This window comes from Carlito syrichta, unplaced genomic scaffold (genome assembly GCF_000164805.1).
Source record: "Carlito syrichta isolate Samal-C Ts95f unplaced genomic scaffold, Tarsius_syrichta-2.0.1 Scaffold306983, whole genome shotgun sequence".
NCBI classification, from domain to species: domain Eukaryota; kingdom Metazoa; phylum Chordata; class Mammalia; order Primates; family Tarsiidae; genus Carlito; species Carlito syrichta.
Genome location: NW_007251079.1, coordinates 223,464 through 231,549, shown reverse-complemented (window position 1 = coordinate 231,549; position 8,086 = coordinate 223,464). Strand labels below are relative to the sequence as shown.

Here is an 8,086-nt window from a genome sequence, read left to right as displayed (position 1 = left end):
GGGCAAAAGCCGGGCTCGGTGGCTCAGCCTGTAATCCCATGCCTTTGGGAGGCTGAGGTGAGTAAATTGCCTGAGCCCGCGGGTTCGAGACCCGCCTGGGCAACTTGGCGAGACCTCGTCTCTACAATAAATCAAAAATTAGCTGGGCGTGGTAGTGCGCGCCTGTAGCTCCAGCTACTTGGAAGGCTGAGGCGGAAGGATCGCAGGTCAAGGCTGCGGTGGCCGGGAGGGCCACTGCACTCCAGTCTGGGCGACAGAGTGAGACTCCAACTCAAAAAATAAAATAAAATAAGGGTGACTGATCCTCACCAGGAAAAATGGGGTCCAATGAGAGGACCAAAACTTCACCTGTACCTAAACCATTTATGTATGTAATCCCGACTTACACCCCACAACTTTAAAGTTAAAAAAAAAAAAAAGACTTATTTTTCCCTTTCTGCCTCTGCTGCCACCATGGTGCCCATGAAAAACCTTGTGCTGAAGGGGGACAAAAAAAAAAAGCAGGTTCTGAAGTTCACTCTTGACTGCACCCACCCTGTAGAAAATGGACTCATGGATGCAGCCAATTTTGAGCAGTTTTCACAAGAGAGGATCAAAGTGAAAGGAAAAGCTGGGAATCTTGGTGGAGGGGTTGTGACCATTGAAAGGAGCAAGATTGGCCGGGCTCAGTGGCTCAACCTGTAATCCCACACCTTGGGAGGCCGAGGGTTCGAGACCCGCCTGGGCAACTTGGCGAGACCTCACCTCTACAATAAATCAAAAAATCAGCCGGGCGTGGTAGCTCATGACTGTAATTCCGGCTACATGAAGGCTGAGGTGGAAGGATCACCAGAGCCCAGCAGGTCGAGGCTGCGGTTCCCGGGAGCAGCCACTGCACTCCAGTCTGGGTGACAGAGTGAGACAGAAAGAAAGAAAGAAAGAAAGAGAGAGAGAGAGAGAGAGAGAGAGAGAGAGAGAGAGAGAGAGAGAGAGAGAAGGGAGGGAGGGAGGGAAGAAAAAGAAAGAAAGAAAGAAAGAAAGAAAGAAAGAAAGAAAGAAAGAAAGAAAGAAAGAAAGAAAGAAAGAAAGAAGAGGAAGATGACTGTGACTTCTGAGGTGCCATTTTCCAGAAGGTATTTGTAGTATCTCGCCAAAAAATATTTGAAGAATAATCTACCTGATTGATTACACGTAGTTGCTAACAGCAAAGAGAGTTACAAATTATGTTACTTTCAAATTAAGCAGAATGAAGAAGAGGAGGAAGATGAAGATTAAAATTCATTTATTTGAAATATTTTGTATGAATTATTGGATAAAACTTGGGACCCCCCCCTGTTGAGTTTTGGACTGGCTTATGTGAGACCAGTCCCCCTTTCCTTTGGCCTGTTTCTCCCTTTTGGAAGGGGAATGTCTATTCCATGCCTGTTTCATCATTGTATTTCAGAAGTTGATAACTTGTTGAATTTCATAGGCTCAACAGCTGAAGGGCAATTTTCCTCAAGTTAAATGGTGACTTGAGTCTCACCCATATCTGTTTTAGATGAGATGCTGAGGAACTTTGGACTTTTGAGTTGGTGCTGGATCTAGTTAAGAATTTGGAGGGGTGTTGGGATGAAATAAATGTAATTTTCATGTGAGAAGGACATGAAATTTGGGGGCCAAGGGCAAATGCTATGGTTTAAATGTGTTCCCCAATGTTTACATGTTGGAAATTTAAACCCCAGTGCAAAGTGTTGAGAGGTAAGACGTTTAAGAGGTGATTAGGTCATGAGGTATCTGTCCTCATAAATGGATTAATGTTATTGTAGGAGAGCTTCATTATTGTGAGAGTGGGTTTCTTATAAAAGTGAGTTTGCCAGGCATGGTGGCTCATGACCGTAATCCCAACACTTTGGGAGGGGAGGTGAGGGGATTGTCTGAGCCCAGGAGTCAGATCACCCTAGGCAATTTGAGAAGATCTCATCTCTACAATTAAAAATAAATATAAACCATCAAGCGAGCGGGGAGACAGCCTACAGAATGGGAAAAATCATTTGCCAACTGTATATCTGACAAAGTCCTAACATCCAGGAGCTACAAAAACTCAAAATGTACTGAAAGGAAAAAAACAAAGAGCCCCATTAAAAAATGGGCAAAAGTCGGGCTCGGTGGCTCAGCCTGTAATCCTGCACCTTTGAGAGGCTGAGGTGAGTGGATTGCCTGAGCCTGAGGGTTCAAGACCCGCCTGGGCAGTGAGACCTCATCTCTACAATAAATAAAAAAATCAGCCGGGGTGGTAGCGCATGCCTGTAATTCTGGCTACTTGGAAGGCTGAGGCGGAAGGATCACCAGAGCCCAGCAGGTCAAGGCTGCGGTGGCCGGGAGTGGCCACTGCACTCCAGTCTGGGCAACAGAGTGAGACTTCAACTCAAAAAACAAAACAAAACAAAAATATATATTAACCAGGTGTGGTGGCAGCCACTCGTATTTCTGGCTACTTGGAAGACTGAGTCCAAAGGATCGCCTGAGCCCAGCAGGTAGAGGTTGCCATGACAATGATTGTACCTCTGCACTACAGCCTGACTGACAGAGTGAGACTCCAAAAAAAAAAAAAAGTGAGTTTGACACTCTCTCACCCTCTCTTCCTCTCTTGCCTTCCACCATGGGTGATACAGCAAGAAGGCTCACACCAGATGTCAGCACCCTGAAATTGGAATTACAATATCAACAATCATAACAGCCTCCAAAACTGTGAGATAAATACATTTCTTTATAAATGTCCAGGGTGCGGTATACTGTTGTAGCAACACAAAACCAACAAAGACAACAAGATACTGTCATGCATGACTTATGTTGAAGAAAACCAAAAGTTGACAATAGGAGCAGAGCTAGCATGTCCTAAATCTTAGCTGGCTTAGAAAAGTTGGTTCTGATTGATTCCTCCTGCTGATTTCCTCTCTTGATTGTTGGTATCTCCAACCATCCAGTCACTGAGGCTATAAAGGAAGAACCAGGTTTGAGACAGGGAAGGACAAAAGCAGAGGGAAGAAGAGATTGAATGTTTGAGGCGGAAGTAGCTTAAAGGAAGAAAAAAGAAGATGGTGAGTGCCCAGGTTGACTGAGAGACCGGAACTTAGTGAAATAGGATACAGACTCAAGATTGGAGGGGACGCCTTTGGACTAATCATTCCTGAAGATCAGAGGCTGTGTCTCTCATTCCTGTCCTGCCAGCACCCAGCACTGAACCTGGCACCAAGTGGGTGTTATCCAATGTGGGTCACAATATCACTTCAGCTCTTCTAGGAGAAAGGGTGGGAGCAGATAGGCTGAAAGCCCAACTCTGAGGACAAGGGGGCTTTCTGGGTCTCGAGGGAGAGAGAGCCCATTCTGTTTCTCTGGATGATATGGCAAACATCTGGGTGGAGCAAGATATGGAGGAATTCTCAGAGGGAATGAGGATGAGAAGTACAGTAAGGAGCAATAATCACCATGGCGATTGCTGTGGTGGCAGTGACAGCAGTAGTGGCAGTGACAAGTGTCAGGATGAAAAGCAGCATCTCCTAATGGCACTGAGCCAAAGTTTGTGCAACTCTCCTCTCTCGTCTTCAGGTGTACTGATTGTGGAGGTAGAGAGAGGATGTCAGGCATGGGGTTCCAACCTTGGAGTTCATGGAAGACCAGCTTATTTTCATATTTATTGTATCAGATAACGGGGGTGTTGGGTGCTGGGCATCTGGGTACCCAGTCTCTGGGTACTTATTATATCCAGAAAAAAAACCAGAGTCCTTTTTTAGCAGGCAGATCCCTTGTAGTTCAGGATTCCCCTGCTAGGTAAGTGTTCTAGGGACACATCAGCATCAGTGTACCAGCTAGCATTGTTGTGAGAGGCTGCGTTCAACTTCAGTGAATTTTTTTTTGGAGATTCTTTCGACATGTTTGTCCATTTCATGATGGGCAATTTACACAAACAGCTTGCCCACACCGCACTGAATGTTCAGCAGTTTTTGACCAAAAACGACATGACCCCCATGCCCTCCCCTCCCCATTCACCCAATCTCACCCCTAGTGACTTTTGTATGTTTCCCCAGATGAAGAGTCCTCAAAGGGAAACGTTTTGTGGATGTGAAAGAGGTGAAACCAAAAATGTCAGAAGCACTAAAAGGCATCAAGATCGAGGAGTTCAAAAACTGTTTTGAGTAGTGGAAACAGTGTCTCAATAGGTGTATTGCCTCAAATGGGGGATGGGGGGTGGGGGGTATTTTGAAGGTGACTGAAGTTTAAACAAGTAAGAATAAATTCATAGTTTTTTATAATTTTGAGAGTCCACAGTTTTTTATACATAATTTCGAGAGTTCATTTTATAGGTGAAAAAATAGGCTGAGAGAGATTAAACAATTTGTTGAAAGGCACAGAGCGAATAAATAGCAAAGCAAGGTTTTAATCTCAGCTAGGACTCTTAAGTAAGGGCTTTCTGTGGTTCCAGAGATTTTGCTATTGACAGAGCAGTGGTAATTTGTAAACAAGAAGCCCATACTTTTGTTTTATTCCTTGGGTATGCATTCATCCTTGGATGGCATAGTAAAGTGAAATACAGGAAGTCTCCACCAAAGAAAAACAAAAAATAAATCCAGGTGCGGGGGCTCACACCTGTAATCTCAGTGTTTTGGGAAACTGAGGAGGATGCTTGAGGCCAAGAGTTTGAGACCAGCTTGAGTAACAAAGCGAGACCCTATCTCTGTAAAAAATTTTTAAAAATAGGCCAGGCATGGTGGCTCAAGCCTGTAAATCCCAGCACCTTGGGAGGCAGAGGTAAGAGGATTGCCTGAGCCCAGGGGTTCGGGACCAGCCTGGGCAACTTGATGAAACCTTGTCTCTACAATATATCAAAAAATTAGCCAGGCATGATAGTGTGCACCTGTAGTTTCAGTTACTTGGAAGGCTGGGGTGGAAGGATCGCCCGAGCCCAGTGGGTAAACGCTGGGGTGACCGTGAGCATGCCACTGCTCTCTAACCTGGGTGACAGAGTGAGACTCGAACTCAAAAAATAAATAAATAAAAATTACCAGGTGTGGTGGTGCATGCCTGTAGTCCCAGCTACTCAGGAGGGTGAGGCAGGAGTATCAATTGAGCACAGGAGTTCAAAGCTACAATGAGTTGTGATCGCATCACTACACTCCAGAAAAGAACAAAGTTATTTTATTAAATCTAAATAAGTATGCAAATATATATTATCTATTATAAGCAGGTACATATATATGTACATATGTAAATACAACATTCACAAAATTCTTATTTTCTTTTTTTAATACAGAGAAGGGTCTTGCTATGTTTCCTAGGCTGGTATTGAACTCCTGGTCTCCAGTGATCCTCCCACCACGACCTCCCAAAGTCCTGGGATTACAGGAGTGAGCCACTGTGTCTGGCTGAAATTATTAATCAGCACCACATTAAAATAAATTTGGTTAGTACTATCTTTTATTTGAAAAAGTGTAACAATTGCACTACGAGTTATTTCAAACTTCATATATTAAAATATTTTGATTATTAAATATTTATTTTAAAGAAGTCTTAGATACATCTTCATATAAAGTAAATGAAATAGGTCCATTGTTTTTCTCTATAGAAAATTCAATAAAAGATTATTAGTTTTATCAAATTGTATACAGTCCTATAAATAAAAAGGAAAGTCACAGTGATTCTAAAAGGATAGAGTGATTTTGTTTTAACTGTGCAACCTGCTACATGATCAATAACTCAGAGAGAGAAGAACAGCCATTTAAAATTAAAATTATATATATATATATATATATATATATATATACGTATATATATATATATATATATATATATTTTTTTTTTTTTTTTTTTTCAGTTGGAGTCTCATTCTTTGTTACCCAGGCTGGAGTGCAGTGGCACGCTCACAGCCACCCCAGCCTCGACCTACTGGGCTCAGGTGATCTTTCCACCTCAGCCTTCCAAGTAGCTGGAACTACAGACACACACCACCACGCCCAGCTAGTTTTTTGTGTGTGTGTGTGATTTATTTAGAGATAAGGTCTCATCAAGTTGCCCAGGCTGGTCTCGAATCCCCCGGGTTCAGGCAATCCTCTCGCCTCAGCCTCCCAAAGTGCTGAGATTACAGGATGAAGCACCTTGCCTGGCTTCACCCGAAATTTTTAACAAGTTGCCAAAGGCTTTGTGTAAACTGACATGAAAGTATAGAATCCTGGGAGCGGTCGACTTAAGAGGATTTTGCTCCCACTCGTAGACTTTTCTCCACAGACTTTATCACGTGCTTAAGGAAAGATTAGTGGCAAGGTGAGAGACCAGAGAAAGCTTCCATGGTGCAGGCTTTGAGAACCGGAGCAGCCACCATTATAGGAAAGGCATGAAGCTCTGCCCAGACCTTTCTGGGTGGAGGGAAGGGCAGAAAGCCCTGTTGAGCTCAGGAAACAGCTGAAAACCACTGTGACTGTGATAAGGGTAAAAAAAAAAAAAAAGTCTCTACACCTAGCAAGAGTCTAGAAACTCTCCTCTGCAAAGAAACTGCTGAAGATATGGAATCTCTGAGAAAGTCCCACTCTCCCAAGACTGGGACACAGGGTCTACTTAAGACTATGATTGGACCTGGAGAGCAGAAAATCCTCCCCAGTCTAGGCCAGCAAACCCCAGGAATCAAGCAACAGCAGTCTTCCGGTGGTGGAAAGGCAAAAGTGTGGTTAGGCACCCATCCCAGAGGCAGACACACAGGAGAGGCTGAAAGATGAAGATTAGAGGACACACATTAAGAAACATCCTCTAAGCCGGGCGCAGTGGCTCAAGCCTGTAATCCCAGCACTTTGGGAGGTCAAGGGGAGTGGATTGCTTGAGTCCACGGGTTCGAGACCAGCCTGGGCAACATGACAAGACCTCATCTCTATAATAAATCAAAAAATTAGCCGGGCATGGTAGCGCATGCCTGCAGTTACAGCTACTTGGAAGGCTGAGGCGGAAGGAACACGGGAGCCCAGCAGGTCCACTCTGGGGTGGCCGTGAACATGCCACTGTACTCCAGCCTGGGTGAAAGAGTGAGACTCCAACTCAAAAAAAAAAAAAAGAAAAAAAGCAAAGACAATGGAGTGACATCTTTAAAAGTTTAGAGGAAAAAAAAATCTGTCAACCAGAGTTTCATACTCAATGGAAAATATCTTTCAAAAATGAAGGGAAAATATAGATAGATAGATAGATATGCATATATACATATTTTTTAGAAAACAAAAGCTAGAAAAACTCATTACCAACAGTCCTGCAGTATAAGAAACATTAAAGAAAGTTCTCTAAGCAAGAAGAATTAGAGGAATGTTATGTTATACACAAAGAAATGAAACTACATGAAGAAATAAAGATCTCCGAAAATCATTAAAATTAGAATATAAAACCGTTTTTCTCTTATTTTTAATCTTTCCAGAAGATGACTAACTTTCAAAAAGAAATATAAGAGCAATGTATTGTGGGCATATTGCACATTTAAAAGCAAAAGGAAGCCGGGCTCGGTGGCTCAGCCTGTAATCCCGCGCCTTTGGGAGGATGAGATGAGTGGATTGCCTGAGCCCGTGGGTTCGAGACCCGCCTGGGCAGCGAGACCTCATCTCTACAGTAAATCAAAAAATCAGTCAGGCGTGGTAGCGCATGCCTGTAATTCCGGCTACTCGGAAGGCTGAGGTGGAAGGATTGCCGGAGCCCAGCAGGCGAGGCTGTGGTGGCCGGGAGCGGCCACTGCACTCCAGTCTGGGCGACAGAGTGAGACTCTAACTCAAAAAAAATTAAAAAATAAAAAAAATAAAAGCAAAAGGAAAACAATCATAGAAAAGATTAAAGAGAAGAATTGAACGTGTGCTGTTATTGGGTTATTAAACAACATGTGAATCAGCATAATAATTTTTGGAGGTAGGCTATGATTAATTCAAGATGTACATCATAAGCCTTTTGAGCCAAAAATGGACTCAAAAATACTCAATTAATTATAAATCAGGACTGGGCTCAGTGGCTCAGCCTGTAATCCCAGTGCTTTGGGAGGCTGAGGCAAGTGAAATGCCTGAGCCCGCGGGTTCAAGATCCACCCAGGCAACTTTGTGAGACCTTGTCTCTA

The 8,086-nt window shown here is 43.4% G+C and overlaps 1 pseudogene; it reads left to right on the top strand.

Annotated features, from left to right (window-relative positions):
* Positions 1-453: 453 nt before the first annotated feature.
* On the top strand, positions 454-1,254 carry LOC103266023 (annotated as a pseudogene).
* Positions 1,255-8,086: the final 6,832 nt, after the last annotated feature.